Genomic DNA, 12,788 nt, shown 5'->3' with positions numbered 1-12,788 from the left:
TCAAACGACCTCTTCCTAATGGGATGTAAACAGTAAGGGGCGACTCCTGGCCATTTAGATCCTTCTTCTATGGCTATCCAGCATATTTTAAAGCATGAAGCTTTTGACCTTGTCCTCACTGTCAACCGAACTCTTACCAATGGGATGTAAATAGTCAGGGGCGACTCCTGGCCATTTAGATCCTTCTTCTATGGCTATCCAGCACATTTTAAAGCATGAAGCTTTTGACCTTGTCGTCACAATCAACTGACCTCTTCCCAAAGTAATGTAAATAGTCAGGGGTGACTCCTGGCCATTTAGATCCCTCTTCTGCGGCTATCCAGCACATTTTAAAGCACAAAGCTCTTGTTCTTGTCGTCACAGTCAACTGACCTCTTCCTAATGGGATGTAAATAGTCAGGGGCGACTCCTGGCCATTTAGATCCTTCTTCTATGGCTATCCAGCATATTTTAAAGCATGAAGCTCTTGACCTTGTCGTCAGTCAACTGACCTCTTCCCAAAGTAATGTAAATAGTCAGGGGCGACTCATTGCCATTTAGATCCCTCTTCTGGGGCTATCCAGCACATTTTAAAGCACAAAGCTCTTGTTCTTGTCCTCACCTTCAAACGACCTCTTCCTAATGGGATGTAAACAGTAAGGGGCGACTCCTGGCCATTTAGATCCTTCTTCTATGGCTATCCAGCACATTTTAAAGCACAAAGCTCTTGTTCTAGTCCTCACCATCATCCGAACTCTTCCTAATGGGATGTAAATAGTCAGGGGCGACTCCTGGCCATTTAGATCCCTCTTATGGGACTATCCAGCACATTTTAAAGCATGAAGCTCTTGTTCTTGTCCTCACCGTCAACCGAACTCTTACCAATGGGATGTAAATAGTCAGGGGCGACTCCTGGCCATTTAGATCCTTCTTCTATGGCTATCCAGCACATTTTTAAGCATGAAGCTCTTGACCTTGTCGTCACAATCAACTGACCTCTTCCCAAAGTAATGTAAATAGTCAGGGGTGACTCCTGGCCATTTAGATCCCTCGTCTGGGGCTATCCAGCACATTTTAAAGCACAAAGCTCTTGTTCTTGTCGTCACAGTCAACTGACCTCTTCCCAAAGTGATGTAAATAGTCAGGGGCGACTCCTGGCCATATAGATCCCTCTTATGGGGCTATCCAGCACATTTTAAAGCACAAAGCTCTTGTTCTTGTCGTCACAGTCAACTGACCTCTTCCCAAAGTGATGTAAATAGTCAGGGGCGACTCCTGGCCATATAGATCCCTCTTATGGGGCTATCCAGCACATTTTAAAGCACAAAGCTCTTGTTCTTGTCGTCACAGTCAACTGACCTCTTCCCAAAGTGATGTAAATAGTCAGGGGCGACTCCTGGCCATTTAGATCCCTCTTATGGGGCTATCCAGCACATTTTAAAGCACAAAGCTCTTGTTCTTGTCGTCACAGTCAACTGACCTCTTCCCAAAGTGATGTAAATAGTCAGGGGCGACTCCTGGCCATTTAGATCCCTCTTCTGGGGCTATCCAGCAGATTTTAAAGCACAAAGCTCTTGTTCTTGTCCTCACCTTAAAACGACCTCTTCCTAATGGGATGTAAACAGTAAGGGGTGAGTCCTGGCCATTTAGATCCCTCTTCTAGGGCTATCCAGCACATTTTAAAGCAAGAAGCTCTTGTTCTTGTTCTCACCGTCAACACTCTGCTGCCACAATGATCTAAACAGAAAGGGGCGACTCCTGTACATTTAGATCCCTCCTCTGGGGCTATCCAGCACATTTTAAAGCATGAAGCTCTTGTTCTTGTCCTCACCATCATCCGACTTCTTCCTAATGGGATGTAAACAGTTAGGGGCGACTCCTGGCCATTTAGATCCTTCTTCTATGGCTATCCAGCATATTTTAAAGCACAAAGCTCTTGACCTTGTCGTCACAGTCAACTGACCTCTTCCCAAAGTAATGTAAATAGTCAGGGGTGACTCCTGGCCATTTAGATCCCTCTTCTGGGGCTATCCAGCACATTTTAAAGCACAAAGCTCTTGTTCTTCTCGTCACAGTCAAATGACCTCTTCCCAAAGTGATGTAAATAGTCAAGGGCGACTCCTGGCCATTTAGATCCCTCTTATGGGGCTATCCAGCACATTTTAAAGCACGAAGCTCTTGTTCTTGTCCTCACCGTCATCCGAACTCTTCCTAATGGGATGTAAATAGTCAGGGGCGACTCCTGGCCATTTAGATCCTTCTTCTATGGCTATCCAGCACATTTTAAAGTACGAAGCTCTTGTTCTTGTCATCACAGTCAACTGACCTCTTCCCAAAGTGATGTAAATAGTCAGGGGCAACTCCTGGCCATTTAGATCCCTCTTCTGCGGCTATCCAGCACATTTTAAAGCACGAAGCTCTTGTTCTTGTCCTCACCATCATCCGACCTCTTGCCAAAGGTATGTAAATAGTTAGGGGCGACTCCTGGCCATTTAGATCCCTCTTCTGGGGCTATCCAGCACATTTTAAAGCATGAAGCTCTTGTTCTTGTCCTCACCGTCAACCGAACTCTTACTAATGGGATGTAAATAGTCAGGGGCGACTCCTGCCCATTTAGATCCCTCTTCTGAGGCTATCCAGTGCATTTTAAAGCACAAAGCTCTTATTCTTGTTGTAACCGCTCTCCTGCCAAAGTGATATAAACCGTCAGGGGTAACTACTGGCCATTTAGATCCCTCTTTTGGGGCTATCCAGCACATTTTAAAGCACAAAGCTCTTGTTCTTGTCCTCACCTTAAAACGACCTCTTCCTAATGGGATGTAAACAGTAAGGGGTGACTCCTGGCCATTTAGATCCCTCTTCTAGGGCTATCCAGCACATTTTAAAGCAAGAAGCTCTTGTTCTTGTCCTCACCTTAAAACGACCTCTTCCTAATGGGATGTAAACAGTAAGGGGTGACTCCTGGCCATTTAGATCCCTCTTCTAGGGCTATCCAGCACATTTTAAAGCAAGAAGCTCTTGTTCTTGTTGTCACTGTCAACCGACCTCTTCCCAAAGTGATGTAAAGAGTCAGGGACGACTCCTGGCCATTTAGATCACTCTTCTAGGGCTATCCTTCACATTTTAAAGCATGAAGCTCTTGTTCTTGTCCTCACCGTCAACCGAACTCTTACTAATGGGATGTAAATAGTCAGGGGCGACTCCTGCCCATTTAGATCCCTCTTCTGAGGCTATCCAGTGCATTTTAAAGCACAAAGCTCTTATTCTTGTTGTAACCGCCCTCCTGCCAAAGTGATATAAACCGTTAGGGGTAACTACTGGCCATTTAGATCCCTCTTCTGGGGCTATCCAGCACATTTTAAAGCACAAAGCTCTTGTTCTTGTCCTCACCTTAAAACGACCTCTTCCTAATGGGATGTAAACAGTAAGGGGTGACTCCTGGCCATTTAGATCCCTCTTCTAGGGCTATCAAGCACATTTTAAAGCAAGAAGCTCTTGTTCTTGTTGTCACCGTCAACACTCTGCTGCCACAATGATCTAAACAGACAGGGGCGACTCCTGTGCATTTAGATCCCTCCTCTGGGGCTATCCAGCACATTTTAAGCATGAAGCTCTTTTTCTTGTCCTCACCATCATCCGACCTCTTCCTAATGGGATGTAAACAGTCAGGGGCGACTCCTGGCCATTTAGATCCTTCTTCTATGGCTATCCAGCACATTTTAAAGCATGAAGCTCTTGACCTTGTCGTCACAGTCAACTGACCTCTTCCCAAAGTAATGTAAATAGTCAGGGGCGACTCCTGGCCATTTAGATCCCTCTTCTGGGGCTATCCAGCACATTTTAAAGCAAGAAGCTCTTGTTCTTGTTGTCACCATCAACACTCTGCTGCCACAATGATCTAAACAGACAGGGGCGACTCCTGTGCATTTAGATCCCTCCTCTGGGGCTATCCAGCACATTTTAAGCATGAAGCTCTTTTTCTTGTCCTCACCATCATCCGACCTCTTCCTAATGGGATGTAAACAGTCAGGGGCGACTCCTGGCCATTTAGATCCTTCTTCTATGGCTATCCAGCACATTTTAAAGCATGAAGCTCTTGACCTTGTCGTCACAGTCAACTGACCTCTTCCCAAAGTGATGTAAATAGTCAGGGGCGACTCCTGGCCATTTAGATCCCTCTTCTGGGGCTATTCAGTGCATTTTAAAGAATGAAGCTCTTGTTCTTGTCGTCACTGTCAACCGACCTCTTCCCAAAGTGATGTAAAGAGTCAGGGACGACTCCTGGCCATTTAGATCACTCTTCTAGGGCTATCCAGCACATTTTAAAGGATGAAGCTCTTGTTCTTGTCCTCGCCTTCAACCGAACTCTTACCAATGGGATGTAATAGTCAGGGGCGACTCCTGCCCATTTAGATCCCTCTTCTGAGGCTATCCAGTGCATTTTAAAGAATGAAGCTCTTGTTCTTGTTGTCATCGCCCTCCTGTCAAAGTTATGTAAACAGTCAGGGCACCCGGCCTTTTAGATCCCTCTTCTAGGGCTATCCAGCATGCTTAAAAGCATGCAGCTCTTATTCTTGTCGTCACTGTCAACCGACCTCTTCCCAAAGTGATGTAAATAGTCTGGGGCAATGCCGGCCATTTAGATCCCTCTTCTGGGGCTATCCAGCACATTTTAAAGCACGAAGCTCTTGACCTTGTCCTCACCATCACTGCCCTCTTCCCAAAGGAATGTAAACAGACGAGGGCGACTCCTGGCCATTTAGATCACTCTTCTGGGGCTATTCAGTGCATTTTAAAGAATGAAGCTCTTGTTCTAACCGCCCTCCTGCCAAAGTGATATAAACAGTCAGGGGTGACTCCTGGCCATTTAGATCACTCTTCTAGGGCTATCCAGCACATTTTAAAAGACGAAGCTCTTGTTCTTGTCCTCACCTTCAACCAACCTCTTCCTAATGGGATGTAAACAGTTAGGGGTGACTACTGGCCATTTATATCCTTCTTCTGTGGCTATCCAGCACATTTTAAAGCATGATGTTCTTGACCTTGTCGTCACCATCACCGTCCTCCTGCAAAAGTGTTGTAAAGAGTCAGGGACGACTCCTGGCCATTTAGATCCCTCTTCTAGGGCTATCCAGCGTGCTTAAAAGCATGCAGCTCTTATTCTTGTCGTCACTGTCAACCGACCTCTTCCCAAAGTGATGTAAATAGTCAGGGGCGACTCCAAATCAAACTTGGAATAAAGGAAACTTACTCAAGCAGAGTTGAATCAAACATACAAACTGAGTTAAGTATGGTGAAAAACCAGTTAAACTAATATCATTAATAAAGGGAACCATAGACTACAAACACCTATCATTGACATGGTGATATTCATACCCCATTGAAACACCAAAGTCTATGGAACTTTGAAACAAGCTATTGATATATTCAAATAATGTCGACAATTACATCAACCTAGACTATAATGTAGCAAAAGTACTTAACTTGATCCAACGGGAGCTCAGCAGTTTCACCAATTGTAGCTTCTTCATGGGTTCAAAGACTTTTCCAGCCTGGTTTATCTATTTCAGCGGCTATATTTGACTATACCTAATGGACATCAAATGAAAGGTTTTAAAGCCTGCACAAGTTACATATAATATAACATTAGTTACAAGTTACTTTAATCCCTTGAAAATGACTAACAGCGTGCAGCACTTGATCTCGTCTTCATCGCCCTCATGTCAAAGTAATGTCAACAGTGAAGGGTGACTCCTGGCTATTTAGATCCCTCATCTATGGCTACAGATCTTGTTCTTTTCACCGTCACCATCCTATTCCCAACGGGATGTGAACAGTCAGGGGCGACTCCTGGCCATTTAGATCTTTCTTCTGGGGCTGACCAGTACATTTTAAAGCACGAAGTTCTTGTTGTCAACGTCAACCGAACTCTTCCCAAAGGGATGTAAACAGTCGAGGGCGACTCTTGGCCATTTAGATCCCTCTTCTGGGGCTATCCAGCGTGCTTAAAAGCATGCAGCTCTTGTTCTTGTCGACACCATCAACCGACTTCTTCCCAAAGTGATGTAAATAGTCAGGGACAACTCCTGGCCATTTAGATCCCTCTTCTGGGGCTATCCAGTACATTTTAAAGCACGAAGCTCTTGTTCTTGTCGTCACTATCAACACTCTCCTGCCAAAGTGATGTAAACAGTCAGGGGCGACTCCTGACCATTTAGATCCCTCTTCTGGGGCTATCCAGCACATTTTAAAGCACGAAGCTCTTGTTCTTGTCGTAACCGCCCTCCTGCCAAAGTGATGTAAACAGGGGCGAACTCATATCAAATTTGGAACAAAGAAAACTTGCTAAAGCAGAGTTGAATCAATCATACAAACTGAGACATGTGTGGTGAAAAACCAGGTAAACTAATATCATTAATTAAGGGAACCGTAGACTTCAAACACCCAGCACTGACGTGGTGATATTCATACTCCAAAGTCTATGGAACTTTGAAACAGGCTATTGCTATTTACAAATAATGTCGACAATTACATCAACCCAGACTATAATGTAGCAAAAGTACTTAACTTGATCCAACGGAAGCTCAGTCATTTCACCAATTGTAGCTTCCCCATTGTGTAAAGACTTCTCCAGCCTGGTTTATCTATTTCAGCATCTATATTTGCCTTTACCTAAAGGGATAATATCAAATGAAAGATTTTATTTTTTAATTTTATTTTTATAAATTTGAATATTTACAAATATCCAGTAATAGAAAGAAAAAAAGGATAATCTCATATGCAATACATAATTAATTATAGACAATTCCTTTTTAAGCCCACATAAATGGGGAGACACGATATATTTTCACAAAACAAATTACAGGAAAAGATAAAGACAAGTACTTCTCGACTCACCCACGCGAGTCTGAAACCTTCCTTACTTTAGGGGGATTTTCAACTTTTCCTCATGAACTCAGTTCTGAAACGTTTAAGAAAAAAAAAATTCAATTCATTTCTGTTCTCGAGTAACTAAAAATTGTTGTAATTGAATAGGGTCCCATAAACATATTCAATGTCTTGTAATTTAACAGGTGCCAGTGGTGTCCCTCCACCATTAGTGGTGAATCATGGAAGGTTCCGGCAAGATCAGTGAGTCTGGATTCTAATGCGATTACAGACTGCGCTTCTCAGGATGTGATTTATGCGATTATATGCCCATGCGAATTGGTATATATTGGCAGGACTAACCGTAAGATTAGAACCAGACTCACTGAACATAAATCGCGCATTGTTAACAATGTGGTTCAAGCACCTTTAGTGGCTCACTGGCGGAGACTTAGCCATCGGGTTGATCAAATCAGATGGCGAGTGATTAAAAAGATTGTAGGGAGGGATGGTGGGAAGGATTTACAGAGGTTGAATGAGTCAGAACAAAGGCTTATCTTTTCTTTGAATACAGTAGAACCAGGGGGATTGAATGGGGAGATTGACTGGGGATCGCTGATTGGTGAATGAATGATCCAATGGTTGCTTCGGGGGGGGTGTCTGTCATCGTCTTTTGGATTTAAAAACAGCCTGAGAACGCCGACGCCATCTTTCCACAGAAGCTACGATTGTGAGTCGGATGACAACGGCGGCCTCGGTGAGCGCTTTTGATTAAATACTTTTGAAAGGTTTATATGGGAGGTGGCAGGTAGGATTAGATCTCTCTGCTATTCCCCTAAGTCGTTTTTTCTTTATCTTTGCACACTAGGGAGACCCTTGAGACAGCACGTTTGTGCGAAACATGTCGGGTCTGGCTCCCAGGTCCAGCTGTGTGGGTTAAAAGCTAAGTATACCCATTACCATAGTACACCTGTTTTTTATAAAAAAGATAGATATATAAGAAAAAAGATATAAAAAAGATAAAAAATGATAATAATTGTCTAAAACTTTCACAGCATTTAGTTAGACAAAATACCGATGATGAGTTACCGCGTAAATCTCCCGCTGTTTTGAAGCAAACATAGCGGTGGAGTGGTGGGGCTGAGGTATTTTAGAGGAATTATTCACTCTCTGGATAATCCAACCGTGTTTATTTCTACCATTGTAATTTAACAAGACATTTACAGGGAAATTTTAGGTAAGAAGATGCCTCAAGAGCCAAAACTAACTTTTAATTTAAAAAACTCTTTCCTCCTTAATTGAGTAGCTCTAGAGACATCAGGAAAAATTCTAACCAAATCTCTACAAAATTTTGTTAAATCTATTCCGTAAGCATCTGAAAACTTGGCTGTTCTCTAAAATGTAACTTTTCTTTCCCTCTCCGATATACTAAGCCCTCTAACCTCTCTTCATACTTTTTCTATAATTCGATTGAAGTTCCGTTATTTCCCAATTCCTGTAAACCGTGCCGAGCTCAACGTTGTGGAGATGCGGTATATAAACCCAAGGTTTAGTTTAGTTTAGTGAAATAAAGTTTCATTATGAATGATTTTAAAGCCTGTACCATTCTATAAAGGTTTCGGCGACATTAGTTTATAGCCGATTATGCTGCTCTGAAAAAGACGACGGCAACTTTTCAAACCAACGCCACATCACCCCTTGCTCAAAGCTGATCATCCTGCTCTTTTTCTGCACATTACTTCATCTGCATTATTATATTACGACACCAAACTCACCCTTTTCTCTCACTACTCATTTAGTCGCCTGAAGCTGGGTCTCTACCCTAGCCATTGTGCATTACATGTATGAGGCAATGCTCCATTAAAACAAAGGATAAACATTTCCCTACCCGTGTTTAATAGTATTGAACATTATTCCTAATTTACAAATGTCACCAATGCAATTCATCACATGATGAAATACATTTCTAGATATGAACAAAACTGTCAAGCAGCTAATAAATGTATTTTCCAAGACCTCAAACACCCGAGACATTACTTGAAATGAACTGATTTTGTGTTGTTATTGGGGTGACCTATTCATCATCAGTCTTGTTTGATTTTTAATGCAGACTATAATACCATATTGTATCTATATGGTGCTGTACATAATAAATAATTTAGAAGAGCACTTAGCTTGTGGCCCGACGGCTACCTAGCCGTTTCACTGGTGTGTTTCTTCAGGGTCAAAAGCTCTTATCAGTGTTATTCTGCATTAAAACACAAACTGCATAATTATTTCAATATTACATGAAAATCCTACGGGACATGTAGGCACAATGCAAGCAACACTGATCCTCATGCCCTGGATACAATCAGCGGACTCACAATTCATGAGGATACAGTGCATTCATTCTTCTCTTGCATCCCAGACATTTCTTTGATGAATCGGGCATCTTCAAGGTGATGAGTAGAAAAGTTGTAATGGAGAGCTGTAGAAAATCCGACCGATGGGAACGGGCGGAGACTAAAGACTGGGGATTAGGGTAAAGCAGGAGGAAATGGATAGTGCTCGTGCATGCCCGGTGGGGCCCTGGGCACTGCACGTGCTCAGAGGGGGAAAAAAAAAAAATCAGAGCTATTGGAGAGCTTATCTGCAAATGGGAGCTGATGGGACATCACCCATATGTGGCTGACTCATCCTGCTTGTCCCAGGAGAACCATTTTTAAAGTGCCAATAATTAACTACCTTTACCTGAATTATAAATAACTTTTCTGAAACCATTCATAATAGTTATTACAATATAATACTGATGTGACTTTATCTAATTATTATTAAATTTAATTAATTACGGTTATAATAAATACCTTATGATATTAATTGCCAAAAATCCATATATGAACTACTTATGAAAATAATAACAATAATATGTAACTGACATGATTGGACATATTAAAAACTTTAATATATTTGATGTTATATTAGAAAGAAATTCAAGTGATGTATTTAATTTCAAATGTTTTATTATTTGTACACTTGATGTAAGATTAAAAATGAATAAAGAATTAAAAAAAATTTATACTGATAAATTAATTAATCTTATTCATTGTTAATTTAACTCTATTCATGTCATTGATAAATTATTTGATTGACTCTATTAAACATTACTAATAAAATGTAAATTTCTACTATTGATTTAAAAAGATAAATAGTAAAAATTATTCATCTTATAAACTGGAACTCAATTGCTTAATTAAAGTTAATTTTATTAAAAGCTCTATTATTTGTTAGCAGAAGAATACCTGAAGGATATTGCTCCACAATCTGTATAAATAAGTTTAAATTTAAACTGCCCCAAATTTCACCATAAAACTTGCTACTGACACTGCCCACATTATGGTAAAACAACTAGGAGTGACTCCAATAGGGAGTGTTTCATGATAAACCATTGGTTTTGAGGTCCTTTCCTCTGCTTTCTAATATTATGTTTTTGGATTTTGGTTATAGTTTTATTTCATTGGACAGAACTAAATGCGTGTAAGCATTTAATTGCCCTATATGCTTTAGGAATCGAATCATTTAATCTAAATGGTTTGTTTTACCATAATGTGGGTAGTGTCAGCAGCAAGTTTTCATGGTGAAATTTGGGGGCAGTTTAAATTTAAACTTATTAATACAGATTGTGGAGCAATATCCTTCAGGTATTTTTCTGCTAACAAGTAATAGAGCTTTGAATAAAATTAACTATAATTAAGAAATTGAGTTCCAGTTTATAAGATGAATAATGTTTACTATTTATCTTTTTAAATCAATAGTAGAAATTTACATTTTATTAGTAATGTTTAATAGTCAATCAAATAATTTATCAATGACATGAATGGAGCTAAATTAACAATGAATAAGATTAATTAATTTATCAGAGTATAAATTTTTTTAAATTCTTTATTCATTTTTATCTTACATCAAGTGTACAAATAATAAAACATTTGAAATTAAATACATCACTTGAATTTCTTTCTAATATAACATCAAATATATTAAAGTTTTTAATATGTCCAATCATGTCAGTTACATATTATTGTTATTATTTTCATACGTAGTTCATATATGGATCTTTGGCAATTAATATAACGTATTTATTATAACAGTAATTAATTAATTTAATAATAATTAGATAAAGTCACATCAGTATTATATTGTAATAAACTATTATGAATGGTTTCAGAAAAGTTATTTATAATTCAGGTAAAGGTAGTTAATTATTGGCACTTTAAAAATGGTTCTCCTGGGACAAGCAGGATGAGTCAGTCACACATGGGTGATGTCCCATCAGCTCCCATTAACAGATAAGCTCTCCAATGTGTCAGATTTTTTTTTTTTTTCCCCTCTGAGCACGTGCAGTGCCCAGGGCCCCACCGGGCATGCACGAGCACTACCCATTTCCTCCTGCTTTACCCTAATCCCCAGTCTTTAGTCTCCGCCCGTTCCCATCGGTCGGATTTTCTACAGCTCTCCATTACAACTTTTCTACTCATCACCTTGAAGATGCCCGATTCATCAAAGAAATGTCTGGGATGCAGGAGAAGAATGAATGCACTGGATCCTCATGAATTGTGCGTCCGCTGATTGTATCCAGGGCACGAGGACCAGTGTTGCTTGCATTGTGCCTGCCTGTCCCCGTAGAATTTTCATGTAATATTGAAATAATTATGCAGTTTGTGTGTTTTAATGCAGAAAAACACTGATAAGAGCTTTTGCCCCTGAAGAAACACACCAGTGAAACGGCTAGGTAGCTGTCGGGCCACAAGCTAAGTGCTCTTCTAAATTATTTATTATGTACAGCACCATATATATATATATACACAATACAGTATCATAATCTGCATTAAAAATCAAACAAGACCGATGATGAATAGGTCACCCCAATAACAACACAAAATCAATTAAGTAGTGTCTCAGGTGTTTGAGGTCTTGGTAAACACATTTATTAGTTGCTTGACAGTTTTGTTCGTATCAAGTTACATGTGACATGATTAGTTGAACAAGCTATTTTTCTAGTAATCCCTTAGGATTATACATTTCTAGATCTACGCATTAGGAAATGGTGTAGAAGCAGAAAGTTCTAAACACAACCATCAAATGCACAACGTATGTTTACAGAACTGGATCTGGTTAAAGTGGACCAATATTATAGCAAGAAGGGTGGGGACCTCAAACACCCAAACGTGCTGGGGTCATGAATATCATCACCGGTCTCCAAACACCTTCTTGCACTCTAAAGTGGGGGTTTTGATTTTTTACACTCAAGCTTAATTCACACCCGAAAAATTAGTGGTTAATCTGTACAGTTGCAAGTTGTTCAAACAAGAGAAACACAGCTTTACCTACTCTCGGAGGATCATCCGTTTCACATATTGTTTTTTTCTGAGGTTAGTGTTTCTGAAACCTGATATACAGGTGTAGTGTAGTTAGCTTGCAACCATCTAGAAAAATAAAAGATCACATTAAAATTAGATTGCCTGGAAAATGACTAAAAGTGTTCTTGTTCTTGTCATCACCGCCCTCTTGCCAAAGTGATGTAAAAAGAAAGGATTGACCCTGACCATTTAGGTCAAGGGCTATCCAGCGCACAGAGACGCGCAGCTCTTGTTCTTGTCTCTGCTCTCTTTCCAAATTGATGTAAACAAATGGCCAGGAGTCGCCCCTGACTGTTTACATCACTTTGGCAAGAGGACAGTGACAACAAGAACATGAGCTGCATGCTTTAACTGTGCTGGATAGTCCCAGACGAGGGATCAAAATGGCAACGGTCAACCCTGACTGTTTACATCACTGACAAATAGGCGGTGACGAAAAAACCAAGAGCTGAGCGCTGGATAGCCCCAGACTCTTTGGCAAGAGGATGGTGACTACAAGAACAAGACCTCCACTCAGATGTGCTGGCTAGCCCCAGACAAGGGATC

At 40.5% G+C, this 12,788-nt stretch overlaps 1 long non-coding RNA gene across 1 annotated transcript; it reads right to left on the bottom strand.

Annotated features, from left to right (window-relative positions):
• Positions 1-5,459: 5,459 nt before the first annotated feature.
• On the bottom strand, positions 5,460-12,313 carry LOC117350797. The gene is made up of 4 exons (XR_004537292.1): positions 12,210-12,313; positions 6,877-6,940; positions 6,548-6,651; positions 5,460-5,568 (listed from the first exon to the last, which is right to left on the bottom strand). It is a non-coding gene; the product is annotated as an uncharacterized LOC117350797 (long non-coding RNA).
• Positions 12,314-12,788: the final 475 nt, after the last annotated feature.

The sequence above is a fragment of the Geotrypetes seraphini genome, chromosome 16 (assembly GCF_902459505.1).
Source record: "Geotrypetes seraphini chromosome 16, aGeoSer1.1, whole genome shotgun sequence".
Taxonomy (NCBI): Eukaryota; Metazoa; Chordata; class Amphibia; order Gymnophiona; family Dermophiidae; genus Geotrypetes; species Geotrypetes seraphini.
This window is presented reverse-complemented; position numbering and strand designations above follow the sequence as displayed.